The sequence below is a fragment of the Topomyia yanbarensis genome, chromosome 3 (assembly GCF_030247195.1).
Source record: "Topomyia yanbarensis strain Yona2022 chromosome 3, ASM3024719v1, whole genome shotgun sequence".
Classification (NCBI taxonomy): domain Eukaryota; kingdom Metazoa; phylum Arthropoda; class Insecta; order Diptera; family Culicidae; genus Topomyia; species Topomyia yanbarensis.
Genome location: NC_080672.1, coordinates 74,957,415 through 74,974,444, shown reverse-complemented (window position 1 = coordinate 74,974,444; position 17,030 = coordinate 74,957,415). Strand labels below are relative to the sequence as shown.

At 38.5% G+C, this 17,030-nt stretch overlaps 1 protein-coding gene across 2 annotated transcripts in view; it reads right to left on the bottom strand.

The window, feature by feature from the left end:
• The window catches only part of LOC131691251 (uncharacterized), a 124,496-nt gene that overhangs the window by 96,304 nt on the left and 11,162 nt on the right, over nt 1-17,030 (bottom strand). The gene's annotated exons all lie outside the window — the stretch shown is intronic.

Here is a 17,030-nt window from a genome sequence, read left to right as displayed (position 1 = left end):
ATCGTATTCGCAAATTGCATTTGTTCCTAGGGGCAATTAGCACAGGCGAGTTGAATTAAACGTCAAACTGTTTAAATCGCCGGACTATGTTCGTCCGCATTTTTTTGACCGGGTAATGATTTCCAAAATAAAAATACATGCATTGCGAGAAAAATGTAATTTTAGCTTTAAATTGGAAATATTGCATGTTTGGCAACACTGCAACCAAAAATACTAGTCCTTGGTCAATTCTCTTTAAAATGCTTTTTATCGAGTGTGTTTAGACAAAATTAAGCCGAAGGCATGAATAAAAGTTGGTAATGGATGCTTTATTTATGTCGAAAATTTTCCATTGACAATTATGACACGTCATATAAAATTTGACATCTATGACACGTGTGACTGCGACTTTTGGTTACATTTTTAGTAAAAACTCTTAATATAGTCAACCGACCTTCACAATATTTGAGAGATTAATACAGAATAGATAGAAGCATCTCCGAATTATTTCTACCATTTATAAGATTCAAGATATTTAATCTCAAACTTTAAAAACCGTTTTTCTCGAAATGTGCTGAATGGTGCTGGTCATGAGCTGCACAACAGTGACAATTTCCGGCGGAGACGTAAATAAGGAGTACCAAAGAAACCTAATCGAATATTGGGAAGTTATACAAGGCCCGCATGCAATTTTGAGCTTCATTCAACTTTTGATTGTCGAATGAGAAGCACGATGATGCACAGTCGGACGGTGGGATAAGAAGGCAGACTAAATTTTCGTCGCCCATATTTTGTTGTGCAAGCTATTTATGTTATGTTAATCGGCCTTATTTGGCAATATGATAGATCACTTTTTCGAACGAATATGATTTGCATTCTCAATAAGTACAGCAAAATCACACGGGTGTCAAATTCGATCGAACCAACTTTCGCCATAATTCAGAACAAATATTAGTAGACTGTGCAAAATTATGATGCCTAAAGCACAATTTTTAACGGGGAGCTCGATTACAAAATTGTTTTTCTGTGTATATGAACGAGCGGTTTACTTTTTACCTTCGCTTCGACTGTTTTATCAATCGGTCTTTTATGTTACATTATCAAAAAACTCAAGTATTATCAAATGAGATAAAATTGAGTGTAGTTTCGACGAGCCAATTATTTTCCCGACACTACTCACTCATCTTTTTTATCCACAAACAGGACTTTTTTATGGTTTACGCAGTCAACTAAAAATCCGTAGCCTACCGCATAAAATTTGCTCTATACAAATCGCTGATACTCCCTGCTGTTCTTTACGGTGAAGGAAGCAGACCATCGAGTACTCGGTGTATTTGAGTGAAGAAGTCTACATTCAATACTCGGTTGCACTGTAGAAAACAGAGAATGGCACGGACTTAGGAACAACGAGCTGTACCAAGTATACAAACATACTCACATTGGAAGGCTATTAAAACACGACGGACTTCAGTGTACTGTACATGAATTGCGAATGCCAGAAAAAAACCCAGCTAACCCAATGCTCAACAGTGAATGTGAAAGATGTCATCGATTTCGGGGCAGACCCCGTACTTGCTGGCTGTGTGCATTGGTGGAGGATGCGTGTCCGGTGAGCGTTCAAAGAGACTGGTAACTGACTGTCCAAGATCGACCAATGTGTGATTTATTATTCAAAAAGATATGCCCATTAGAAAATTCGTTCTACCGGCGGCTTGTAATTTCAAGCACATTTGCATTATTTTCCTTCGAGATTCCAAGGTGAATAACTCAAAGTTAGTTCACAAATCGAAGTCCAAAATTCAATTGTATATTACAAATTAGACGGGAAGTGCGCTTATTGAAAATCACATTAAATCATTTCAGCACATCCGCAGTCAACTGTGTCCAATGTTTCGCTCGTATCCATTTTATTGCCTTGTGCGATGGCACCCAACACTTAGGCACAAACATATGTACTCATATGGTGGATGGAAGGGAAATTGCCGCATCTTCAGACATCCGCAAAAAGCAGCGGAGGAAAAATCATTATCATTGCATCATTACCGCAATCACTTTATGTGTGGCACGCATCGCCACCGTGTCGTATGGCAAACTGGTAATCTCCGCTGATTCAATCTATGCTCACACCTACGGTATATACACGCAGACTCAAGGACGGATCAACTTCGAACAAATGAAAATGAAACAATAGAGCAGAGAATGCGAGATATGGGTAAACTCTTCATCACGTGGAAAATGCTCCGCATCTCGCGTCAATCTTTCCACCATCAGCCAAAGCCAAAGCCGGCCTAGTGGAGCCGCAATCAAGATCGTGGCGTGAAGCTACTTGACACGGTCGAGTGAGCGCTTGGGTTTGCGCTAGTTTGCTGTTCGCTGCAATCATCGCTGCCAGCACCACCGATACCGATGATGAGATAGCAAAATTTGAAATTATAATTTTATTTTCTCTCTATTTCGTCGATGAGTCATTTTTATGTTTGTTTGCGAGTTTCAATTATAAAAAAGCGAACATGTGTAGGCTTTAAAACTTAAAAGTTATAGCAATAAAATAAACAAATATTGTTTAAAAATTAAGGTAGGTACAATATTTTATATTTGGTTTTATGTTTATTAAATTTGACAAAATAACAAATCAACTGCACAATTTTAAAACTATTTCCCCTTCAATATCGCCCAATTCAGTACTACACACTAAGTCCGTCACGGTAATTTCACGACTAAATTGACCATTCCATAAGTCACTGACGCATGCCATTTACGCCTTTGTTTATACATATAGAAACAGGAACATCGATCGATTCTCCATGGAAGCTCCCCCATCGCAGTCACGGTTACCTAAGCTGGAACTGTAGGCATGACTGGCAGTGTGCTCCATCATGGGTGACAAACTGCAAGTTATAGTTTAGCGAGTTAATTAGCGATTTCCTTCTGGCTCTTTTTCATCCGGAGAAAAACTTTTCCGAAAGGAAGTCCGCTTAGCGATAAAGTAATCGATGCTGTTTGTTCAGTTTGAGTTATATCGTTTTATCCAATAAATAAAGTTGGAATCTGCGTTGCGACCTCATCTCATCGGTAACTGGCACCAGCTTGACAAAGCAGATTCAAACTAGGTATTGTTTTCATCGTGCACAAATTTAATATTATTCGAAATTTTTCGTCATGGAGAATATTTGCATAGCTTTTTATCTTCTTAGTAATAATATAAAAATTTAAAATAAAATTTCATTTTGTATCTCTTTAGACGGCATTATCTCTGCTTTTATTTGGACGTAAAACCCACACACAATTGTTTTCATCTTCAAAAATTCTATCAAATCAAATTGCTTGAAATTAAACAATACGACATTTGTGGCTAATTACTATTTATAAAAAAGTCATTGATGCTGGCCAATTGACTTTGTCCCTCCTTAAATTGCCCAACCTTATTGCCCAATCTTATTCAGAATAAACGGTGGTACGTAATTGTGATCATTATTATAAAGAACTCTACAACTGATAGCACTTTTGTTTGCAACTGAAATAGCACCAACCCATGCTGAACGTAGAATCGAATAGCAAACACATCGACTAAAGATCGCCAAAAGAACATCGAGAGGTAGATCACGAGCAGCTGTCAATCAGAACACCAGGGGTTCTTTTGTAATAGTCTATGTTTGGCCCATTGAGTCGAACATTGATTGGAGCTAATTGAGGCGCAATTTGATCATTCACTTGACCGACAAGTGAACCCTATTGAATGGATGGCCTTGAATGAGTAAATAGTAACTGCTTGAGACTTATGCAATGCTCTGTGAAGACAATTGCGATAGTTTCAGCAAAAAAAGGCGTAACGTCGGCCCCAAGTCCGGTAAATCCTCCCAGGTTCATGTTCACATCTCGACACTTGCTTGAATGCATTGTTTTTCTTTCAAGGTTTTTTTTTCTCTCGAATCTTCATCAAAGGCACTCTTTTCGACACGATCCATGATTCCTATAGCTCACCGGTGTTGATCGGCAACGTTGAAGCTTCGTCATGCCTGGGGAAGCGTGACGCTTTAAGTTGATGTTGTATACTTTTTCCTCCCGCAGCAGAAGAAGGCCAGCAAAGCCACACACCGATGGGCATGGCTCCAATCCCCACATCGCAAATCTGCCTGCTAATCCAATGACCTGTTCTTCAAACCACTACCGCGCCTCCGGCAAGTAATAAACCCTTTGATTGGGTGTCCCACCAGGTACCGACAGCAGACGGCGGGAGACCTCTGCTGCTGTGAACCGGAAACGCATATTTCCACATGTCCAACGAAATGAAAGCTCTTGGCAAGTTGCGTGACGATCAGGTCTGCTCCCTATAGTGTGTGTGTCGTGTGCTATAGGCTTTTTTGAATTCACTTGGTACATCGGCAGAGGAATTTCGTATCTCTATTGAATATCAAATCAGGTTTCTATGGCCTGCTCCTTCCCGCCGGTGTATATGCCGCAGTAGGCACAATGACGGTACGGAACGGAACGCGCTGCTACCGGGTTCGCTTTGGAACCTCGGGCTACAAACAATATGGTAAATTGAACTTTTGGGACGCTACGGGTGGCAAACTCTAGTGTTATATGGTTCCGGTTCAGAGAGGTAGAAGCCATTCTATGACTATGATTAGTTTGAGTGCTTGAATTTATTGTATGGCGTGCGTTTTTGTTGTAGATTTAATTAGTTTCCTTTATGGGTTATTTAGATGCATTCGTGATTGTTATTTATCTGGAAAGGGTTATAATAGCTTCCCGATTCCTATGGTGAGACTAATTACTTGTCTATTGATATCGAGTAACGGTTGTAGAGGACTGACCCGGTTGTGGGCCAGGAAGTAGAATACTTCTAACGTTTCAACGGTGAGATTTTTTCCCGAGTTTTTGAATGTACAGAATGAAAACATTAGGTTTTTACGCTATCTGATAGAAAATATGTACAACAATTTTATAACTAAATCTGTAGAATGTACAATTACTGAAAATAACGGAAAAAACAAATTTTGTGAAATCAGTTATTATCTGCGTCATGATTGGTCCATACAATTTGATTAGAAGCGATCCAGACTAGTTTCCGTTCGAAGCTCCACCTCTTTGACGATGGAAGTAAACTATTTTTGTTCGACGACTGGCACCTTTGGCTTTGAAAGTAAAGTGCATCAAGTGCAAAACTGTATGCGAGTATGCGTCCTATCGGTCGTATCCATCGTTTGCTGAGAAAGGGCCACTGCGTCGAGCGTGTTGGTGCCGGAACACCTGTCTGCCTGGCAGCAGTGATGGAATATCTTGCCGCCAAAGTATTGGAGCTGACAGCAAACGCTGCCCGTGATAACAAGTAGACAAGCATCATCCCCCGTCATCTGCAGCTAGCTATTCAAAATGACGAAGAGCTGAACAAATTGCTTTCCGGCGTGGTGTGTTGCCTAATATCCAGGCCAGAGCTTGAAAAAATTGACACTGCTGCGTGAACTTGAAAGAAAACAAAATTCAGTTCATGCCTTCCTCGATGAATTAAATTTTTGATTCGTTTCCCTCGCCATTCGTTCTCCCGACACAGCGCATTCAGGTTCGGACATGTTCGGTTTCAGAAGCAAACTGAATTTTGTTTCTATTCTATCTATGAGAAGGATTATTGAAGAAAAATGCACCAGATAGAGATTACGCAGTTCAATTGTGCACGAAAATGTGGAATATTCCAACTTCTACCTTCAAACTCTCCACATAATAACAAATTAATGCTTTGGTTGGTGAAGGAATCTATATTTCCTCTGCACTCAAGCATTCGATTCTGCATTAGATTTCAGTCCGTCGGAAAGTAAATGAAAGAGGGAGTCGGTGAATCTTAATGTCGGTTTCAGTAAATACAAGCAGAAATAGGCAAATGATTTTGAAATTTCGCAGCACTGAACCAGGGCATTCTACAGCCAAAGAGCGAAAAGTCTTCTTTGTTGGCAGGTGAAACGAAGCAGAGAAAAACCAACCCGCCCTTTTCAGGGCAACCATTGCATTCGAATGAAGTTTTGATTTGATATTCCCTTTCTCTCCATTGTTGGTTCATTACATTATTTATGCTTGTGTGTGCGTTGCGCTGGTAATTCTCAGTTTTCAGGTATCCAAGGTAAAGAACCTATCGGCACACACGTTTCATATTTCGGATATACGTGGTGAAAACCCGAACCTGCCCTTTTCAGGGCGACTATTGTATTCGCATGAAGAGTTTTGATTTGATATTACTTCTCTCTCCTTCTTTGGCGTATCATATTGAAGTAGAATACTTCTAACGTTTCAATATAGGTGTCTCGTTTTAAATTTTTCGGCCGCCATTTTATCCGATTTTTTGAACGTGAATATCTGCCGGTATACAAAACAAAAAAAATGTGTTCACGCTATCTGATTGGAAATGTGCACCACAATTGCAGGAATTCCGTAATGTCGTAAGATGCCGGTTCCCAACCTAGGTCTAACCAATCCTGCACTAAGTTGAATCTTTGGTTGAAATGTCACATGATTTTTGATGTTCCCGGAAGCGTTGGAAAGTCTTTGTTTCTTCTGAATTGACCAGGTGCTGTTTGCTTCGGATTTGTTACAGAGCTTTTTCTTTGCTGGTATATTTAGCGGCCTTTCAAAAGATAAAAAAATATTGCTACGAAGACTCTTTTGCTTGTAATTAGTGCAATACTGCATACATGACGCGCGTCACAAAGAACCGATCATGCAGACGATCCTTGTCGAAGAAGACGCAAAGCAGTTCAAGCGACACTAGTTTGAAGATCCGATGCGATTGTCACTTAAAATCTTCGCTCACTGGAGCAAGGGGTCATTGAAAGAGATAATTCCATCCTTCAGTAGATCCACGCATGCCAAGTTCGAATCGATAACTACACCATCGATCTCAACCTTGTGAGCGGGTATGTAAACGCGTTAGTTCTTCATGAAAGTCTTATCGTCAGTAACGTCATTTGTTTGCTTTAGACAAAATATCACAATCCTGAGCTTATCTAGGCGAACTTTCGAGATATTTGGCACAGCTGAATATTTCGGCGTCTTGCGGAATATTAGAACACTTCGCGGACTATCTTTGATCCGAAAGGAGACCGAATACGGTCGAACCCAGTTCAATATGTTTTATATTTAAATGGAAGCTCGGATTTTTGGCGACGAATCTTGTTCGACATACATTTTAGAATCATTTGAGTCAATTCAGGAGTACACTTTATATACGGTAGAGTGCCAATTTTTATGGTCTTCCTGAAATTTCAAATCGGACACACCTCAAAAGTATTGATACCTCAGAAAAAAGTCCCCATGCAAAATTTGAGCGCAATCGAAAAACAATGTCATGAAGCGCCGAGATCTGGTGTAATGTTGGAAAAAATTTCTTTGTGGTACAAGAAATGTTTTTAAATTGTGATGAGACTTGAGTATGGAAATGCAGTTTTTTTGTAAGCCAAATGTTTAAAAAATCAATAAAGAGTCGAGATCTGGTGTCAATTCGAAAAAAACATGTTTTTTTATTATTTTTTTTTTGAAAATCTCAGTTTAAAAATTAAAAGTGTCAGAGAGGCAACTTTAGTCAAAACATTTTTTTTATAAGAAGATGCAAGATCCGTTGTTTCATGCAGTTCTAAGACATTTGGTGTAGAGAACTTAAATGCAGCCTTTTTAAACCCCAGTATCAACTTAAATCCAGAATTTTCTAAGTTTCATAAAACAAAATTCAGGGCGGTAGTAGATCTCGACGTTTCGTTACATCCTAAGCCATTTAGCATAAAAATTTCGAATTCAATTTTTGAATATTCTAGGGGTTCCTTTGTGTTTTTTCACGGGTGAAAATTTTTGCACTTCGGCCGTTTTGCGCAACCCCTTAATCGCGTCCGATTGAGCTTAGCATTTTTTGTTGAGGTGCGTCCGGTTATTTTGATTTGATTTGATGATCACCTGTTTTCCATATATGCCATTGGTACTGTAATATGCAGTCGTCTGAATAGATGCTCCCTCCGTTTAGATACCTTATTACTCATTGATAAATTTGGGAACCACCCGAAAATAGTGTCAATGGCCACATTTTTTCCACAAGTTGCAAGAAATTTTGCATGTTAGCATACTTTGCAAATCCGTTGATTTAACAATGTGATCAATAATATCAAATAATAACACTTTTCTATTGACATAATTGGTGTTCCAAGTGGTTACAAGATCAAAACGGTTAGGGGAATCCGGGGCTATTCGGACCTACCTAAGCAAGTCGCCCTTTTAGGTGAATAGATGTGAAAAAAATATCGGTCAAAGATCCTCACTGTTAGTTTGAAATCTCAGCTACATTTTGATATCGTAAAACACTCCGTTTTTCCATCCTTTTACAATGTAAGGGTAATTTGCATCTCCCTTCGGGGAAACTCAGACTGTCATTTTTTTACAATGGAATTATAATTGCCTCTGAAATATTAATTAGAAAACTCCTTAAGAAGCAAAAAAAATTACGTTACAAAATCCTTAATCAGGTTAGCTACAGCCGTCGATTAGCGCATCATGTATTTTCTTTGCTGTTGTGTATGCAAACGTGTACGTAGCCGCAAGCCGTTGAACGGTGGTTGATGGAATAGGGGGTCCGAATAGCCTACGGGGCACAAAAGTGATGAGCGTCTTGAAAAAATCTGTTTTCGCCCAAACAAAAATCATTCCACTAAATAGGAGCCCAAGCTTTCCAAAACAAGTGTAATTTTGTTCACTTTCATTTGTGACTTTAATCGCGGTTTCACCATTATAATGATTTTTGTTTTGAGGATGGCGAAACAATGAAACACGTTGTATCTCTTTTCGACAAAAACAGCAGATTGAGATTCATTTGTCAAAATTATGGTATAGAATAGCGGTTCCACACATCCACGATTTGTACGACAGTCAGAAAGTCTTTATAATTTCTAAGACATCGAGGGGGTCCGAATTACCCCCACGATCTTAATAGCCCCGGGTCTTCCGACAGGTTTTTGAAGCATGCTTCTCCTCCAACCCGCAAAATCGTTCTGGCTGTGAGAGGAACCTTGTAACTTCCAAATAGATGCTTTTTAACAGCAACAACACAACCCCACCAAACATCGTTATTCGTAATAAGTGAATTGCCATTGAAGGCTTCCTTTCAAAAAACCCTCTAACAGCTCTCGTTAACCGTAAACATGCAGCTTACCATCAGAGGAAAGCATTATGCTTTCGCTGCATAAAATTAATATCAATTAGCACATGAAACTGTTTACAATTGCGTCAACCACACCATTCGACTTCGTTCATCGTCTGCGGAACAGTCACTCCGTACACTGGCACTACACTGGTGTATTAGGCCTGTCTGATGGTGCCTTGACTTGGCATGTAGGAAATGACGTTCAAGCATTCTTATTCAACAATAGCTTCTCCATTTCTGTACCTCACTTTACCCAATCTTTCGAGTGCAATCCGAAACCGGGAGCATGAAAATGTAAAGTGCATTATAGAAAGATGCAATCACACGCCCGCTCACATTAGATGGCATGTAAATGTGCGGTCCCTCCTGACTTCTACTGAATACCCCAACTCCATATGTTCGACATAATATGCAACGTCTTGGTTTTTTTCTACAGCACTGAAATGGTAATGGAGACCAAGCGCATTTCTAGATGAACAGAGTTTGGCGCTTGTTTTTATTATAATAAAAGAAACATCTATTAAGTACCAGTTTGGTCCTGCGTGCAATTCGAATAAAATGTGTGCTGGCTGCAAACTCTATTGCCGCAACCGGTCCGATTAAGATATGTGTAATATGTAAGATGCACAACATGTTGGAAAGAAAAGATTCCCGAGACAAGAGCCAATTGTTTAATTGCCGGTTGGGCTGGGTGTGGTCACATCATTCAAGATGGGAAAATAGAGCTCATTGTTTCTGGCACTCTTCGAGATCCGACAGCCGCTGGCAAGCCAGAGAGAAAGATGCTTCCATGTTGATAACTGAGCATGATGCTCCAGCCGGTTGCTTGTGATGGTTAGGGGGACGAGAGAGAGATGAGTTCTTTCGCATATTGTGCACACTTTGGGAAAAGCAACGGTAACTATACCATACACCGGCTGCTGGAAATTGTTATAAATTCTGACTCACGCTAGCGTGGTTCACCTGTACGATGAGGTAACTGAAAATGGATTAGTGTGAAATTTACGGTGCTAATGAGGATTGTTTGACCATAAAAATATGTACATGTAAAGTGTGGAATTTAGCATGTTGCATTATGCTATTTAAGATTGGTATAGATGATGCGAAGGTGTTAATTTCTTAATTGGATGGTAATGAATGAGTATGAAATTGGGCTGACTTTAGAGTATTCCAATAGTAACATTTTCGAACGGTTTTTCCTCCGATTTACTTCTATAGTAATCCGGGATTGGATCACTTATTTGCTTTATTTTTATTTATTTGGTACTTGGATGTTAGCTTTAAATCAGTGGGTCTGTTTGTTGTTAGTTGGTCCGAGATAATTGAAGCTCTATAGCTAACTGAATTTAAATATTACCGTGCTCGTCCTTTGATTCGCGATAGGAATCGATAATTGAAGGTGGAAATGGAATTGAAGCTTACGGCGAATATCATGTTTTACCATAACTATCAAATGTTTTGCCAAGCAAGAAAGCTTAATTTTGTTTAACAATCTGAAAAAACTCGTACGACTGCACTTTATGTCAACGCACACTTCCAACAACTTCATGGCAAGCACCATATCGAAAAACGTTCTTTATATTTGTAACACGTCAAAGCTTTCTCCCAGATATTTTTCAACGGTACTCATGTCGTGAGAATACAGGTAGCTCGATCTATACTTTTTCAATTGAACTAACAAACCCAAATTGGAGGTGTTGTCAGTTCTCAAACCACATTGTGTACATATCATGGCCAGATCCCCACATGCCTGATATGCCATCAAACTGAGAACTACGGAAAACTTTATATCGAAATGTGCAACTCCTGGTAATCCTAAAGTGTTTATTGATCAATACTGGCGCCGGCCAGGCCCGAACGTAGACCGCGGAAGGTTAGGGAAGGAATTATTAGTCCGATACTTGCTAGAGGCCGTATATACTACTGCGCATTCCACAAGTATCACGGGAGGAGGATATTTGTTAGTAAGTTTAGAAGTTGGATTCTACTTCTTCTTTACCGACGCCAGAGAGGTGACTCCACTATCTGGACGGAATATCGATCCATCAACTCATGGACCGGGGACCAACGGCTTTACTTCCCTTCCGAAGGAAGACGTGATCCCAGATTTTTTCACCTCAGAAAAATCTCAACGACTTCGGCTGGAATTGAACCCAGGCTAACTAGAATGAGTGGCGGTCACGCTTACCATTCAACTACCGGCGCCGTCAAAAAAAATTAATTGAATGACTAAAATGAAAAATAAACGATGCAAAAAAGTTATAAAAATAATATAATAAATTAAATTGCGTCAAATTAATAATTTTCATCCAAAATGAACAAAAGTATTTACTGAAAAAAATTAGGTTAGTAAAATGAATAAACTAAATAAAATGTATGAACTGTGAAAAATTAATAGAAGGCATGAAATGAAAACAGTGATAAAAACAAGTAAAATGGATTATATAAATTAAATGCATGAAATGAATAAACTAGATAGATAAAATAAGCTCAAACTAACAAAATGAATAAAAAAGCTGCATGAACTAAATAAATGATTGAAATTCAATGATCATATTTACAAAAATATGTATAAAATAATATTCAAAAGTAATAATAATACTCAAAATGAACATAATAAATAAGACGAATCAAATCCATGAAATGAATACACTGATCAAAAATGAGTATATGGGATGAAATATAAAAAGGTATTTGAAAAAGATGAATGAATAAAATTAATTGTGCGAATTCGAGGACCATCGCTTCAGAAAATTCTCAAATGTTTGTGAAAATCCCATTATTTAAAAAATGACTAATTAATACACAATGTACTATCTAGAATTGCCATTCCTTTTTGTTTTCACCTTCTCTTTTCGTTCTTCTTTTCTTGGCGGCGTTGATTAAGATTATCTGGTTGGACCTAAATTAGGATAATGAACCCATTTTCGCACTATTAAAGAGAGGGCTACACTATTTTTTGAACAACAATGAAACTATATTATCAATAACCTTTCCCAGAAAAAGGTATTCATGTACTACCACTTTAACATCTATATAATGCTTATTTGACAGAAATGTCTCTTTTTTCGTTTAAGGGGCTACACCACTAGAATTTTGAAAAAATCGATTTTCCATTTGTTAGTCCAAAATGTCCTTTAGGATGTTAAAAATGATATCCCAAAACATGGAACAACAAAACGAAAACAATACATAAATGTTCAAATTTTCAATTCTGACGCAACGCCTCTTATGTATACCCCATGTGTACTGAAAAATTTAACCGCGTTTCTCTCGAAACCACTTTTTTGAGCTGGCCGGAAATGTAACTCGAACAAATGATTTTTGATCGCTTTGAAATTTTCACAGTATATTCAAAATTTCTTCAGCAATTTTGTGTCGATTTTTATGACATTCTCGGTGTTTTTTCACTCAAAAGTGCGCCATTTCGCCTAAAATCAAAATATCAAAAAAATCCTACGTACGTCGCTTGCTATTCCAAAAAAACTTGCATGGGGAAAAATCGCCTTATGGGCGTGCCAAATTTCACCTCATCGAAAAACGGTCTGGTTGAAGCGCAATGCCGTATATTTCATTTCCGTCGATTTTAACTAGGTATCCAGATCATGTACACCAACGCATGATTTGTGATACGAATCATTCTACTTTTTTCAGCCACTCAAAACAAACGTTAACATCACGCACGTGAAAGAACCTCATCAGTCGTTAGAAGAAGAGCGCCCAGTATTCCACTCGCAGGAAATTATCACGCGAAGGCTAATAAGTGGTAATGACTAGTTTCACATCAAACATAGCATTGTCCCGAGCCGAAATTTATGTACAGATGAAAATAAAATCTCTGCAATCAGCAATTTGTCCAATAACTTGAAATAATTTATTAGTTAAACCTGAAATTGCATTACAATATATTTTCAAGTTAACGTTTATAGTTTGGCCGCAGGGCTCATTCTTTCCTGTGTGATGGATGTAAAGTTTGTTTTGATTGTGGTAGTGTATCGAAAAAAAACATGGCGATAATGTTTACCGTATTTCTGAATAACCCATTTTAACACAAGGCCTATCCTAGTGTTTAATTAGTGATGTGAAAGTGAATTAATCATAAACAGGTGCTCCAGGTTAAATAAAGGTATAAATCAGTGCAAGGTTTAATATAGTTGTAACGGAATAACAAGATATGAGGCGGTAATTATCGGCTCATAGCACATAGTTTTGCTAAGCGCCGTTGTGTCCTGTTTCGGTTCACTATGTAAATGAAGCAAATTAGCTAATATTTCAAGAAGATGATGTTATTTTAATTAAAAGTTGGATTCAGAGGATAGTTCTAAATATATATGTGTACAACAAATAAAGAATATAACTTGAGGTTATTTTTGCACACCTGCTTTAACCAAAGAGATATTATCATTATACAATACGCTTGGATCGAAATCAAGAGTTGCGAATCTAGGGTCACAATAGGCTCTACTGCCATACTAGGCATATCACTGTAGTTATGAGGAACCTGGAAAGCTCAATTTGTTTTGGAGTTCAAAGATGTCTTTTTGGTCACAGATTTCTAACCAAAGAGACGCAATTGGAAATAGTAAACTGAGATAAGGTCACATGTGCTTTCATGCCCCTTAAACAGAGGGCGTGTGTGGAATGGTAAATGATGGCTAGTGCCGTTACATTATTTTTATACCTAAATCAAGCGCTATTTGATTCCATACGTATTTATTATAAATAATGCAGCTGGTAATTTTTGCGTCAAAACCAGTATAACCCGAACCTCGCAAAAGAAGTCAAATTTTCACTCGAATTTTAGGATTTGAAATACAGTTGCTCTCGGTGTGACGCCACGGGCATAATATGAATTATATGAGAAATCTATTATCTCACTAATTGGTGATCCGCGTATTAATATATCATCCAATATCTACCTCACGGTTGAACGCAACGCTTAATTCAAGGGGTAAATACATTAACTCTGAACAAATTTCCACACATTATTTTTGAGAAATAGTTCATTTATTAAAACAGATCTTAATTTCGGCTAAGCAGTCTCTTATGGATTAAAACGAATTATGTTATGATTACTCCGACGTTTCGATGCAGGGTTCGCATCATCTTCAGGGGACAAATCTACTCATTCGTTCCTTGTTAAGTGGCTTTTCTAAGCATACTGTCTTTACAAAAAGGAGCGGTGGGTGGTACATGGGTGTTCGCTTTGGTCTGGCTTGCTATGGCGGTTCTGAACTCCCATAGTTCAGAACCGCCATAGCAAGCCAGACCAAAGCGAACACCCATGTACCACCCACCGCTCCTTTTTGTAAAGACAGTATGCTTAGAAAAGCCACTTAACAAGGAACGAATGAGTAGATTTGTCCCCTGAAGATGATGCGAACCCTGCATCGAAACGTCGGAGTAATCATAACATAATTCGTTTTAATCCATAAGAGACTGCTTAGCCGAAATTGAGATCTGTTTGAGTACGTTACAGTCGAATTCTTCAATCGATAGTTCATTTATTAATTAGTCCAGGTGTTTGCGTTTCGACTTCGTCTCTTCAGAATCACGGCACTTGACCAATGCACCGGGCTGACGCTAAGTCAGCTTGCTTGCTTAGCTGAAAACAAGGTTCGATTGCTGTATGTCTCGCCAGCGAACAGAACCTTTTCACTTACGGGACAACGTAAGTTAGAAGTCGTTTAGTGTGCTCATAAGTAGTGTTTCCAATATTGGACTTGGCGTCAGCTCGGTGCATGTGCATTAGACCTCTCCACATTTTGAAAAAGTTTTGAAATATACATGGGTCAGCTCAAATTTTTGTTCTATGTGTGAATTTAAGAACTTTCGCCAAAAATGGCTTCATTGGGACATGATTTAAAGGTGTCTCCAGTTAACAAATTTTATATTACGATTAGAGCTATGCTCACCTGTTAAAACAGGTTAAGATATGTCTAAGGAACAACCTTTGATGATATGTGGACATGTAGGGCCTATTAAATCAGAGTGTAAGTGATCTTCCTATGGAAACATAACAAAAACACGATTTTTGATTGGAGACACCTCAAAAACATGTCCAAATTAAGCCATTTTTGGCGAAAGTTCTTAAATTCACACCTAGAACAAAAATTTGAGCTGACCCATGTATATTTCAAAACTTTTTCAAAATGTGGAGAGGTCTAATGTGCATGTGTCGTGGTTCTGAAGAGACGAAGTCGAAACGCAAACACCTGGACCAATTATAGTTAGGTTTTGTAGCACCCCCCCCCCCCCTAACGGTCTCAATTTTTCTGATTGGAAGATAAAATAAGTGAAGAATAAAAATATAAAATGCTTAATATCTCCCCGATCGTGAACGGATTTTGACATATTAGCTCGACTCCTGCTAACAAAGGACAAAAGATTTTAAGCCTGTATCTAATTACCCTGCCACTTCTAGTTTTCCGATCTGTATGTTTCATATCTTTACTCTCACTGGAGCACTATGGCTCTAAATTTTCATAACTTTCCCTACCCAGCAATCTCTAGCTAATTAAATGTTGTTAAAAAGGTGAAAAAAATTCTAGAATATTCCGCAACTTTTGGTGTAAATATTGATATACTTTTTTTCCAGCGGCCTCTGAAGTGAGCCTCTGATTTGATGAAAACCCGGTAGTATTCCAGATTTTCAAAGTACTATACTGCCACTGGTCGCTAATCAGGCCCATAAAGATAGGAAATCCCATAGAAAATGGAACAAATATGCGATCATGGGCAGTATCTCTCCTGCCACAGGTATAACTTGCGTCGTTAATTTCCATCGAGATTTCCAAAAGAAACGCTTTGATTTTCAGTCTGGATCAACGATGAGTATAAGATAGATTGCACAGCACACTAAATTACTAAAGTTATGTTCGAAACTTAAACATTGCGAACCCTGAATATAATCAATTTGGAGATAAGAAATTGTAAGTAAATTATTTATGTACTATATTGGTGACCCATAAAAAGCCAATACGTTGGTGGTTCGATAGACAACAGATAATTTTTCGACCTGATATACTTTGTAACGACCTTGGTAAATTCCGGAACGACAGACTTATCCGTCTAAAATTACGAAATATAAACCCTTTTCCACTTTGTAGCTTCCGGCTGAATAGCACGTGCCCCTTCCTGGGACCACGCACATACCATAATGCTGTTTAATATCACTTTATGAACGGATCAGCGCTCGGCGCTATCGCCGTCAGTGCACTAAATGATTCACTTTCAAACATCAATATTTCTTTCTAATCCCCAGAAACAAAACAGTCGTTAAAAAGAACCTATATCATTTGAAATAAACCACATAAATGTGAAATTGAGACTCACATAAAACGCCGAAACAACCCTCCGCCAACTGACGAGATAGCTAAGGAAGATAGCCTAGAAAATGTGATCCCCAGACACCATCAGGCTCCCGCGAAAAGGTAATAATAATTATATTACATATTAATATTGACCATTTCATTTTTTTCGTTCCGTGCTCCATTAACCAAGTAGGTATGATGAAATTAATGCTACCGGGCTGTTGCATCGACATTGACTGGTAGGCAGGCAGTAAGACGCACTCCTTTTATTTCCAACCCATCTTTCCCGGGTTTTTTCAAAAGGGTCAATGTTTCCAGGCAGCACACCATCCGTACTGAAATATACGCATTACCGGCTTATAATAACCATCAAACAGGTGCAATGCATTAGTCTATGAAACGACCGGCTGTTTGACGGTGCACAAGTGATTCCCCCCATTTTTATTATTACTGCTCCTACAGTAGTTCGCTTAAACAACGAGGAATATATTTACCGGCTAAGTGCAACTCAGATAGGATCAGCAAAAAATGGTTATTCATCTAGGTGCAACGCATCTACGGCAAGA